The sequence below is a fragment of the Vulpes vulpes genome, chromosome 14, assembly GCF_048418805.1.
Source record: "Vulpes vulpes isolate BD-2025 chromosome 14, VulVul3, whole genome shotgun sequence".
NCBI classification, from domain to species: Eukaryota; Metazoa; Chordata; class Mammalia; order Carnivora; family Canidae; genus Vulpes; species Vulpes vulpes.
Genome location: NC_132793.1, coordinates 58,050,450 through 58,064,482, shown reverse-complemented (window position 1 = coordinate 58,064,482; position 14,033 = coordinate 58,050,450). Strand labels below are relative to the sequence as shown.

The following is a 14,033-nucleotide window of genomic DNA, read 5'->3' as shown; positions in this document are numbered from 1 at the left end:
ATTGGAATTGATGATAGCACAGTAGTTGGTAAATTTAATGATGCCAACTGGTCATTTAGGTGACTCTGTCATTAGTTATATAGGCTGATAAAATCCTTATTTAAAAGGAGTATATTGCATCATTCATTATGGAACAGAGCTTCTCATTTCATGCAGATAGATGTGAAACATATTGAAGGAACTCAGGGATCCATTCCACCAAATGTCAATGTTGAGTATATTGGTAGAATAGGGATTCAAATAGATAGTAAAATAATAGTAATTATTCAAAATATGGCCAGCATGATTGCCTGATGTCTTTTGTGAATAAAAAATAAATATATCAGAAGATAGAGACAGTGGAGATATTCATAATTGATTACTAGAGGATAACTTATATGATTACAGTGCTACTTCACAATTATCATGAGTGTAACTTTCTATACTATTAATTAAAATTAATATCCCCAATGGCAGGCATTTATTAACAACATAGTATAAATAACTAAATGTGTATAATGTTGTATAGTTCAGAAAGCATTTTCACGCGCTTCATGTAATTGTTATAAAACTTCTGAAATTATACTGATTAGGAAGATTGTTCTCAAATAATTTCAGTGGCTTTCCCAAATCAAAGATAATACAGCATAAACTCCAAATATGAGCTACATGAACTAATGATATCTGGTTTTATATCCAGAGCTCTGAGTTTATTTTTTTTTTTAACAGTGCTGACACACGGCGAATATTTTTTGGTAAATAAATGTTAGCCACAGCAGGAGTAGTGCTTTTGGTGGTGGTTATATTGGTTGTGGTAGTAGCAGTAGCAGTGGTGGTGGTGGTAATAGTTTCAGCAGCAGTAGCTGTATCAGTAGTAGTAGCAGCAGTAAGCACTATGTCCTGGTGGTTATACTTCAACTGTATCACTTTCCTCCATATCTGTTGTGAGAATATATCCCCAATAGAAGGGTAATTTAAAAACATATTTGTTACATGTTAAATTTTCCAGTTAACAGAAATACTTGGCTACCTACTCCTTTCCAAACCTACCATTCTCAGTATATTAGCCACTAATTTCTAATAGATGCTTAGGTTCAGCATTATAAAAAGAAATGATTTATTTCAGAAGAGAACAAGTAGGTTAGACATATGACACTGTTGAATTAAAGATAACATAATATTAAAATCTTATGTTAGAAGAAGGATCCAAATTTGATATACAATGATCTGATCTAGTGTCCATGAATTCCTTCACGTGGTAAATTTAAAAACAGAAAACTAGTGGGGCACCTAGGTGGCTCAGTCAGTTGAGTATCCAACTCTTAATTTCAGCTCGAGTCTTGATCTCAGGCTGATGAGTTCAGGTCTCACATTGGGCTCCACACTGGAGGTGGAGCCTACTTAAAAATAAACAAAAACTAGCAGTCATGATGAATATGTATCAACATAGAGAAAAATTAGTGATCTTGCTAAATGATTTAATTCCTTATTAAAATTATCAGTAATTAGATATAACAGCAATAGCACACTAGACTGGAAGTTTGGTTTATATTCTAGTAAATTACTACCACATCGTTGATGGTTTTTGAACTGCACAATAGTTTCCTTGGATCTTTCTCAAAATACAAAAGTACCCAAGTAATCAAATGTACCTTACCCTGTAAAAGGAAATTAAAATACTCTCATAAGGAAGCTCACATCTCCCTTGCTTTACATGCTTACTTCATTCCTCTTATAGATTAGTTCTTTCTGCTCTGCTTACCGATGCAGTGTCATCCAACAGATCCTGACTTTATTTCAGGTGATTTTAATTATTCTGGGCAAATGAACTGCAATCCCTCAATCCCAATTTCAAATTCCTAAGAGAATATTAATAGTCTAGATGGATTCCAGTGCCTATTCCTGATCTAACAAACTGTACTTGAGAAAGGACTGCGTAATTACGAACTTGGCAAGCATAACTCATATCTGTTATGGGTGATGAAGTAGTTCTCATAAAAATAGGCACATTATCCTTGAGGTGACTAATATCAGGTAAATTCTGAAACAAATTACTTAACCTCTTTGAATCTCAATTCCTTATGTGAAATGACGGTTACAATACACTGTACAAAAGGAATATTTCAAAAACAGTCATCACGTGTAGAAAACATGCTTCATATAGTGTCTGGTATATGGGAGGTACTCAATAAATGGCAGCTGCTTGGATAGGGGTGATGGTATAATTGGGAAAAGATTATATGGCACTCATCTGTGTATGCCTCTCTAGGATTTATTCCTCTCTAGGATTTATCATGGTGTCTCTAAATGTATTTGATTCTTCTTTTTCCCCCCATGTATTATTTAGCGGTTTTATTGGCATTATTTAACAATCACCTAACAGAATATTTCATTTAGGTCTTAATTTTTTTTTAGTATAATTGACACACAACTAATGATACACGCTAGTCTCAAGTCTAAAACATAATGGCTCAACTTCTCTATACATTTGTGTCTATCACAACTGTAGCTTTCATCAGTCACCATACAATGCTATTACAGTATCACTGACCATATCCATACGCTGTGCCCTTTATTCCTGTGACTTATTTATTCCATAACTGGAATCTTGTATCTCCTATTCCACTTCATCTACTTTTCCCATCCCCTTCCCCTTTGTCAACTTTCAGTTTAATTCTCTATATTTATAGCTCTGATTCTGCTTTTTGTTCATTTGCTTATATGTTTTGTTTTTTAGATTCCACATATGAGTGAAATCATATGGTGCTTGTCTTTCTCAGTCTGAATTACTGTACTTATTATGCTACTGTACTGTAGCATAATATCCTCTAGGTCCATCCATATTGTTGCAAATGGCAAAATCTCATCCCTTTTAAAGGCTGTATAATATTCCTGTGTGTGTGTGTGTATGTGTGTGTGTGTGTGTGTGTCTACACTACATTCTTCTTATCCATTAGTCTACTGATGGACACGGGGTGCTTCTACATCTTGGCTGCTTCAAATAATACTGCAGTAAACATAGGAGTGCATATAGTTGGTTCTATTTTAATAAGTTTTCATTAACTATTCAAATTATATGCTCTAGCAAGGAAGGATAAGCAGGTAGCATCTTCTTCATAGACATATATAAAGTGAGTATGTGATTCTGACTTCAAGAAATTCATCACAACCTTTTAATTCTGTTGGCACATAAGGAGTATTTGTGAATCAACTAATTCCATAGTTTAATTTCAAAGGCTCAAGATTCTGACAAAGGGCAACTTTCCTGATGTTTGGCATGTTTTTCATTCTCAATGCACATTCATTCTCAGCAGGATGCAAACAGTGCATCATGGAAAATTGCTTTATTTTCAAAGACTGTAATAGGAATAAAATGAATTTTGAAAACTCAGATATATGCATACTTGGCAGTAACAATTATGTCTACAATCATAAATATATCAAATGCTTCATTTGTTCTTGTGGTGTGAAAAGATTACTTTTCAAATGTTCTCATAAAAGCATTCTTTCAACTTGGTCTTATGTCCTAAAAATAGCAGTTATTTACACAAACAGCGTTCTTCATGAGGTTTGGAAGTTTCTTGGTTTTATATGTCTTTTTCCATTTCTTTAAAAGGCAGGGGCTTAGACAAAAATATGAGGCCATGACTCTTTCTGTGTAATATATACACACACATGCACATATATGTAGAACTATATATTACTGTATAACTATATATTATTATATAGAGATTATATATAATATATACATTCAGTATACATATAAACATATTTTGTTTTTTAAGATTTTATTTACTTATTCATGAGAGACACAAGGAGAGGGAGAGATCTGGCAGAGGGAGAAGCAGGCTTCCTGTGGGGAGCATGATGCAGGACTTGATCCCAGGACCCCAGAATCACAACCCGAGCCAAAGGCAGGCGCTCACCACTGAGCAACCCAGGTGTCCCCATATATACATATTTTGAATAAATTAATGAATAAAACTATACACGCTCATTCCCTAAGCACCCACTATTATATGTCAGTGTTTTGGCACTAGAGATTCAGTACTGAATAAGCAGGTAAAAATCTCTACCTTTTTGGAGTTATTCTTAATGAGAAGCTAGAAAACACAATAAAAAGGCATTTCAGGTAATGCATAGGGCTAAGGAGAAAAACATGAAGCAAGGAAGTAGGGATATGTGGAAACTGAATTTTAGAAAAAGTATCAAGAAAAGATCCCTGAGAAATAGTGAATTTTAGTATTTACATATATACAGTTTGTTTTTAAAAAATATTTTCCTCCCAATTTTAAAAGTAATTTAGGTTGATTCCCCCCCCCCCCCAAAAAAAAAAAAATCAAACACTATGGACATGTGTAACATAAAACTGAAAGTCTCCTTTACTCTAGTTATATATATATATATATATATATATATATATATATATATATATACATATATTAAAAACATATATAAATATGCTTGCCACAATCCTCCACATAGGATAACCCTGTGTATACTGCTTAGTAACTTTTTTTCTCCTATTTCAATATAGTTTATACAGATTCACATCAATTTTACTTACCTGGCCAGCTGATTATAATGGAAACCAAAGTAAGCCGCAGGAGGAGAGTTTGAAAATATGAAGCCACTTTGGTAGCACTAAAAAAGAAGCAACAGCCCACATATACATCTTTAAAAATCATTTTGAGTTCATGATAGATTAACACTTTAGTGTAAACCCTTTCATTTATGAAACACATTTTTAGCTTGTCTGTCTTTACAAAGTTCCTAAATAATATATTTATTCTGGATGATGGATTATGGAAAGCTTGTTCATATATCTGAAGACTGACATATTAAATCACCCGTTTTCATCTTTCAGAAATGAAGTAAATTTGAAATCTCTCTATGGTATATAATAGACTGTCTTGTTTTTTTGTTGTTTTTTTAACAAATGGTCTCATTCTCATTTTTTATATAAGTCTACATTTTCAGGGTGCCTGGGTGGCTCAGTCAGTTAAGCACCTGACTCTTGGTTTCTGCTCAGGAAATGATGTCATGGGTCTCATTAACTCATGGGTCATGGCATCAAGTACTAAGCTGAACACTCAGCAAGGAGTCTGTTTGAAGATTCTCTCCCTCTGCCTCTCCCCCGATCTCTCTCTCTCAAATAAATAAAAGAATCTTAAAACAAATAATCCTACATTTTCAAAAGCCTAACTACTGAATGTTATATCAAAAGTTTTTAGTAACTAATATTTTCAATAAGAAATTATCAAAATTAGCTACCTATATAAATAAGCACTCTGATTATGATTTTTTCTGACCAACCCTAATGATTTTTTGTTGAAATAAAATAATTATGCCTCCAATATAATCATTAATGTCAATAAATAATAATTTGTTTCAGTATTACGAGGATCAGGTTCTTTGGCAAACAATTCAGGTATACTACCATGTTCCCATTAAGAGTGAGGTAAACAAGGCATATGGTTTCATATCAGCTAAGTAACAAATTGTTCTTTACAATCAAGATAAGTACTATGGAACCATAATAATTACTTCCTCCTTTTTTCTTTCCTGCTGTCAAAATTATTCTGTTCCTTTTTTCTGAGTAATTGGTTTGGCAATTCTATTTGACATCTCCTTATAACTGGAGTCTTGAGGTGCATGAATTGCATTCTTGGTGGAGCCCTGTCGTCCTGCAAATAGATATCTCCCTAACAATAGTGAAGATGGGCTTAGTGGAAGTTTTGAGTCCATTTTGGACTATTTTAAAAATTGCAGAACAAATTGTAAAGATACCGTTACTTAGCAGAGTAAATAACCTCTATTAGAAAGTATTGGGGCTTTGAAAAGTTTTCTTTGATGACACATGAAAAACAAACTAAAAAAAAAAACTAGAGACTATTTTTATTCTTATTTATAGCCTGCTATTTTGAACCAAACTACATTTCAATTCAAATATTATGAATATAAACATTTTATTTAAGTAAGAGCAGATGTTTATTATTTTTCCTAGAATGAAGTTTAATTGCATAAAATATGAATGAATGAATTAATTAATTAATTAAATAGCAAAATTAGCAGAAAATAATTTAAGTTCAGAGTTGTAAGGCTGGCAATCTATTCATTTTTCTTCCATTTTGATCTTATTAACTTATAAGTAAATATAGCATTTTGATGGTAGTGGAGCATTATTTAAATAACAAAGAGAAAATATCTTCAGAAATAGTTGTTCTGTAATAGATAAGTGTTGTGAGTGGAAAAATTCTCACTGTTTTTATAGTGTCTGTTCCTCTGCCTTCAAAAGTTTGTTAAGTAGAAATAATTTGGAAATAATGATAAATCTTATTATGATCCTTATATAATTACAGTAAAGGTAGTTAATCTTTTTCTAAAAAAATATTACTAAAGCATTTTCATTTTATTTTAATTAACATTATCAATATCCAATGGTATCTCCACAATTTCTATATCCAAAGAGAGTGGATAACATTCTGGCTGAAAGTTGAAGACTAAGGGATTTCTCTATAATCTATATTGTCTAGTAAACAACTCTTTATACTCAGTTTATATATAGATTGGGGTGATTTTTGAGAGAAAAGCATGGAGATAGTGTAAAATAAATCCCCAAAATCCAGTCACTTCTCATTCTCTTATTTCTTAGAGTCCCAGAGGTCCCAATTACTGAGCATCCTAGTGCTACCAATTACTGTTGGGCAGCTTACTAGATGCTGAGTGAACATAAAACAAAAGCGACAGACCATTGCCCTTCAAACATCTTAACCATGTATGGAGGTGTTGGTGAGAGTAGGTATGTAGGTGAATAATTTCATTAAAATGTAATAGGTGCTAAAAAGAGGAGAGTTAAGTTTAACATGGTGATTCAGAGAAAGGCTTCTGAATGAGTGTATGCTTTAATTGAATCCCAAAGGCTTAGTTAAAGAATCCTCAAAAAGACATCCCAAGTAAAAGAAAAAGCACAGGCACATGTATAGGTACAAAAAGCTCTGGCTTGTGATAAGAAGCAAAGTAATTCTATAAACTTGATGTATCCAGATTATAGAAGGGAGAAGAAGAAGTGTCTAGAACTGTTGATATAAGTAGGGGCCAGCTCATACAAGGTCTTACATGCCAGAGTAAATGATTATAAGAATACTCAGGGAACCAAGACATTGTGGAAGTCTCAACCTGGAGTGTGACAGTCTGAGTTCTAGCTCACATGGACGACTATACTGGTGGATGGCATTTGTACGTTCCATGGAAGCAAGCTGGATGGAAAGAGTAAAGGAGGAATTCAGGGTACTAAAACCGTCAGGGTTAAAATATGATTTGGAGAGATTTTCCTAGTAAAGTGATAATGAAGGTGTTGATAATATAGAGAAAAAATTGAGAAATGAATTATAACAGAAATGAGGAACTGAACTCTGCAGATTCACTGTTAGATGGGTATGAGATCAACCAAGTGAATATGTCCAGTGGGAAAGAAGTTTCCAAATCAGAGGAGACCTCTAGCCTGGTAACTTAACCTTAGAATTTATTGGTTATTATGAAGAAAAGTAAGCACTTTAAGTATGAGACTGGGCAGGGACTAAATTCGGGTCCTCTCTACCCTGAATGCAGAACCCAGTGCTTTTTAGCTGCCTTCCTAAAAATAAAGAAAGAAAAATGCTAAAACTCTGTTTCTTGAGTAGCATATAATGCAGGAATGAAGAAGGGTGCTTACTACAAATACTGGCAAAGACCAGATAGAACCAGTCTGCACCAAGGTGAACCCCAGTGCTGAACTTTCATGACTTTTTCTCTCATTATAACAGTAAAATTCATGCTTAGGTGTGGAGACTTAACATTCTAATTAGATATATGACACATGGAGAAGGATGATCTTTAAGTGTGTAGTTGCTAATAAATCCCTCCTCTACATGCTTAGAGGTCATCTTTTTCCCATCTCACTTCTTTTAAAAATTTCTCCTTCTCCTTGACCTTTCCTCGGGAAGTCGTCCTAAGATTGTTTCCTTTTTGTAGCTTACCTTGTGCTCTAGTGTTAAGTCCTACTAAAGCCTTGTCTGACATTCTTGTTCGGCCTCTTTTCAATTTCTATCACTTGAAGGGCCCAAGGGCCCAGTTAAACATCAAGTGGAGGGTCTCATCCAGCACAAATGTAAAGATAAATAAAAAGATTGACCACAAATAGACATTTAAGAAATAAACTCTTTTGTTTGGATTATAGGTCAACACAGAAAAACCTATAAAAGAGTCTAAGAAGAAATACAACAATCCTGAAAAAAGTAATATTATCCTGAATTTTTTTTAGGTGAAGACTCTGAGCCTCAGAAAAACACAACTTGCACAAAATCTTGTCTTGTCTGAGCCAAGATTCCATCTCTAGTATTTCTGACTCCAAAAATATTCCTTCTACTACATTATGAAACCATGCCAAACTATAGTGTTCATATGTTAGAAATTATGTCTTCTACTTCTAAAATATTCCCATAACGTAAACACATAATATAAGCTTTAAAGAAACATTTTATTTTGTACTATAAAATCTATAATGAATTAAGATATTATCTTATCCTATAACTTTAACCTGATGTATTCATTATTATGTCACATTTTTGGTCATTTTTTTCACATTAGCATTTTGCTATTGATATTACAGTTTAAAAATCTATGTCTTATACAAGCAATTGTAATCAAATGATCAAATATAAATTTAATTACATTTATTATATTAACCATAATATATTGTATACATTATATAATGCCAGAATATTATTTATTATAATATTAATTGATGAGTTATTCCAAAACAAAAACTTTTATTAAAAATTATAATATATGAATAATATAACTGTCCACTCATGAAATCAAATGAGGGCTTCTTCTATTTTTTTAAATTAATTAATTTATTTGAGAGAGAGAGAGAGAGAGTGCACTAGCAGGCGGAAGGGTAGAGGGAGAGTGAGAAGGGAAACAGACACCCCGCTGAACAGGGAGCCTGAATTGGAACTTCATCTCAGGACCCTGAGATCATGAGCTGAACCAAAACCAAGAGTCAGATGCTTAACTAATGGAGTAACCCAGACATCCCACATCTTCTATTTTTTAAACACAGTAGGATATTTCAATAATGAATATTGCTTGCACTTGTTCATAAAATTATTTTCAAGAAATTGTGTTGGGGAAATATGTGTATGAATCACTAGTCTTATCGGAAATTTATCATAAATTATCAAAGTATCACAGAACCTGCCTTTCCTTACTATGGGGAAATTTTGCTATATTAAGCTATATCTTGTTTATCCAATTATATTTTGGATTCAAGAAAATTATGGGGTAAGCCGCATCTACATACAAAATAAATTATGTGATATGTTATGTTGTCATTTTAAAAGTTATTTGCGGGGATCCCTGGGTGTCTCAGAGGTTTAGCGCCTGCCTTCAGCCCGGGGTGTGATCCTGGGATCGAGTCCTACCTACATCGGGTTCCTGGCATGGAGCCTGCTTCTCCCTCTGCCTGTGTCTCTACCTCTCTCTCTCTCTCTCTCTCTCTCTCTCTCTCTTTCTCTCTCTCTCTATCATGAATAAATAAATAAATCTTTTTTAAAAAGCTATTTTCTATTTGAATCAATATAATGTCATTTTCTTGGAATCTTAATTTAAGCATTATTCTGTATAATGCATGTTTCCTAACTTTAATGTTTATTTTTCTTTCATTTTTTCAATATTTGCTAAGAACATATGATGTGCCCAACATTCTGATAGTTTCTGTAGATAAAACGGTAAAGACACAACACCAGCTTCACAACGGCCCCTCTTCTACAAAAGGTAAAAAACTGATATAGTTATTGTCATAAGTTGGGTTCTCCAGATGCAGATGGTAAGACAGATTTGGGGTACAAGATGTTTATCAGGGGTCAACATCTGTGAAATGAAGGGTAGGTGGGTAACAGGTTTGGGCAGTGGAGAAAGTCGAACTGTATAATAAGGACAATCAAAGCCACACCTGGGTGGCTCAGCAGTTGAATGTCTGCGGTTGGCTCAGGGCGTGATCTTAGTCTTGGGATCGAGTCCCACATCAGGCTCCCTGCAAGGAGCTTGCTTCTCCCTCTGTGTCTCTGCCTCTTTCTCTGTGTCTCTCATGAATAAATGAGTAAAATCTTTTTAAAACAAAACAAAAATCGTAGCCAAATCAGTGAAGAGCTTTGAAGCAAGTACTGACATCAAAGTGTCCTGCCTAGAAATGATAAAACCAGACCTGTGTACTTCAGCATCATTCAGTCACCAGATGCAGGCTCAATAAGAAAGCATGTAACCTTGGACAAGGGTGCAGTCTGCGACCAGGCAACCCTTGAGGATCTGAGGTCTCTGAAGGTACTCCCAGTGTCTGGACCACAAGTCTTTGATTAAAGGGGGATGTGTACTGCGTGCCTCCACATGCACCATACTCCATCATAAATGCATTCGGTGAATTACTGGGAGTAAAGGTAAGGGGCCATTCTTATTTTCATCCCCAATTCTTATTGCAGTGCAGAGCCAGATAAAATTCTTTAATTCAATGCATTTACTGCATCCTGACATATGAAATCCTGTCACTGAAGTACGTTGCCCCCAGGCTGCCCTTGCAGCTGTGTTTTTAGTAAATCTTTTTAATACTCTATCATGCTGGAAGCTTCGGTGATACGGAAATGACAGACCTGTGTCTGCTTTCCTTTGTATAACATGGGTTACCTATTCTGACATAACATTATAGGTGTTCCAGTGCCAGTCATTAAAACACTCTGTAAGCCCCTAAATAATAGTGCTCCCTTATTTCTTGTGGTTAAGAAAGGAAAACCCATGCTTAGAATATTGTCTATTCTTCTGATGAGCCACTGGCCCTTCCAGGATGTTAGGGGAACAATGTTGTTGACACCTAGTGCCTGGTTTATCTCCTCTAGAAATGGTCCTTCTCAAGAAATCAGCAAGGGTATTATGTGATGCTGATGCCTGATAGATCAAGCTTAGTGGAGTGGTTGCCATTTGTTTCACACCACTGTAGCAATTGTTCAAATGTTCATTATGCTGGGATATCAGGTGATAGACACAAACTGATGTCATCTAACTGATCCATTTTGTCCACTTGAATGTTCAGAGTCTCTTCTGTGGTAGATGCTTTCTGGTGGTCACGAACATGTAATACAAAAATCTCACATTGTGTCCATTCTCATAGATCCATTCACAAGGCTCTATTGCATAGCTTCTTGTCCTCAGTCTCCTAAGTTGGATAGCTTCCTTTCCTTGGCTCAGTTATCTGAATAAATGGCTGGACTATATAGCATACTTCAATCAGTCATCAGACAAGCTGCCCCAGGAAAAGATGTGACCTCAGGCAAGATGACTTTCTCCAGGGTAGGCATATCTTGAAGAAGCTCGTAAATGGTAGCCACATGCTGACCATACTCCCTGAGGACTGAAAACAAGCTCTTCTTTCAAGGATATGAGCAATACAACTCTGCATCTACCTCAAATATAATGTGACAGCAGCTTCTCTAGCAGAAAACATGAAATATTTGAAGAGATTTTTTGAAGTACCTCCTAGATATCCCATGATCAACCATTTGGCAGGAATCATAAATTATGAGGATACAATAATAACAGACTTTAATTTTATATTTTGATGAAAATTACCTTTTTCCTCCCTCTCTACCATTCCAAGTTCATGATGGGGCAATTGTAGTTACTTAGTTGTATATGTAGGAGAGGGTAGACAAAAAGTTGCTCCCTGAGAGGGGAAAAAAGACTGAGGAGATATTTGAAAATCCAAACAAAAGATTAGAAGCTAGGTATATACCTGACAATGGAAGAATGAGTTAGTGATTGACCTTGTTAAGGCAGTGGGAAATGCACACATGCAGAGGCCTAAAAATTAAAGAGTATAGTGTCTTAGAGAACTATCAGTTGTTTATTATGGAATGAGCAGCAGAGAATAGTGGGAGATATGACTAGAGAAATAATAAAACACCTTTTAAACTTGCAAGCCATGCTGTAGAACTTGAACTTTATGCTAGGAGTGCAAGGAATCCAAGAACATGGTTAATTGGAGTAGGGATATACTCATATTTTGTGTTTCAGAAGATCACTGAAATTGTAATTTGAAAACAGATTGAAAGAGCTACTTTTCTCTCCTCAATATTGAAAACTTCATAGGATCCTCCTCCAGTAAAAAGGTATCCCGTATTTAAAAAGGAACTGTTCACCATCCAAATGTTCAATTACCTGGGCTTCCAAATTTGCTGTAATAGAAAGTGACCTTGAAAAATTTTTGATGAGGCCAGCATGTAGAGGAAATCTACTGTTACAGCCAAGAGTGTTTATGGTAGACTCATTCCATCTATTTTCAAAATCAGATTTGATGGCTAAAACCAATTAAAAATTTTATGACATCTATGATAAATGCAAAATCTGATTCTGTCTAGAGCAGTAAGTAGGAAAGAACCAAATCAGGTTGCATTTCAGAATTCTGTACCTAATAATACAGTATATTATACAAGTAATCATGCAAATTGAGTAAAAGTAATCACAAATTAAATATCTTAATAATGCTTAGATCAAAAATTTTAACATATGAAGTTTTAATATATAATAATCTTTCTACAAAGAACGGGGAAAAAAAGTTCCTGTCTTTATTCCCATTATACATATTGTTTTTCCCAAAGGACAGCACTTGGATTTTATGTTAGGATAATCTATATGCATGGAGATAGATACTTAGATAGTTATAGGTAGATCTTCAGATTTTTATTCCAGCACCCAAATCAAATCAGTTAAGGAAGGAGTAAAAACTTCAATATGACTAACGACTAATTTGTAGATCAAGATGGATATATAGTCAAGAAGGATATATATGAAAGATTTTGGGGTAAGAAGGCAGATTATGACACATGGAATTAAAAGACAACAAGGATTAAGCATATATAATGTAAAATAAAGATTTGAATATATGAATTTCAGTTAAGTGAAAGTAAAAGCAATAAATTCTGCTTGCATAATTATTACAATTACAGACAGTTGATTTGTATATATTTAACCAGGAATATGCTCTCTTTAATCTATTTATAGAAAAATAGTGGAGATTAGAAAGCATTCAACATCAGAACAGCTAAGAAACTGTACCATGCCATCCATGGCAATCCACAATGGAAAAATACGACTAGTAAGTGCTCATGTATCTGTGACCATTTGGAGATATGGTCTCATTTTTCATTCCACATGAATTAACTTTTCCCATCTAATTAGAAATGTTCCTTTTTAGTCAATATTTAATTTTCTTTCTCTCATATTTTCCAAAGCACTGGGATTTTCTCTCTACCCTTCATATAGAATTGAGGTTCTGGTGTGTTTTTTCCAATTGAATAAGCAAAATGTATAAATCTGGACAGTCACTAAGCAGGAGCACAGGTCCCAGTGAGGACTAATGAGCACATTCCTTCAACTGTTTTATCATTACTGTCTTTTTTAGGAGGGTCAATGAAGAGAACAACAACTTATGAGATCATTTCTGTAATTTTCCAAATAGCTAAAAATGAGACCATTAGAAAATTCCTTTACCTTATTTTTTGAGTCATATCTGTTTAAAATGACTTAGAATTTTTTGTGTCTGAAAAGAACTTTTTTAACTCTAAGCAGTTTTCAGTGTATCATTGTCTCTAATTGTTTCTGTAAAACATTTTGTATCTCAAGCTAATTGTTATAATAGATTTAAATTAACAGTCAGACACCTTTCAGTTTGACTTAAATTCAGTTTTGGCATGATGATTTATACAGATCTGCCTTCTTTTCTTTTAAGACTTTATTGATTTCTTCATGAGAGACACAGAGAAAGAGGCAGAGACACAGGCAGAGGGAGAGGAAGGCCCCCTCATGGAGCCTGATACGGAACTTGATCCCAGGACCCTGGAATCACACCCTGAGCAAAGGCAGACGCTTAAACCATTGAGCCACCCAGGTGTCCCTACAGATCCACCTTCTTAATCCAATTTCCTTAGTATAGATCCTCAATATGGGCCGTTACACAGTTCAAG

General features: G+C 34.5%; 1 pseudogene; it reads right to left on the bottom strand.

Moving 5' to 3' along the window:
• LOC112915568 (myotilin-like) overlaps positions 1 to 14,033 on the bottom strand; it is a 117,704-nt pseudogene that overhangs the window by 96,487 nt on the left and 7,184 nt on the right.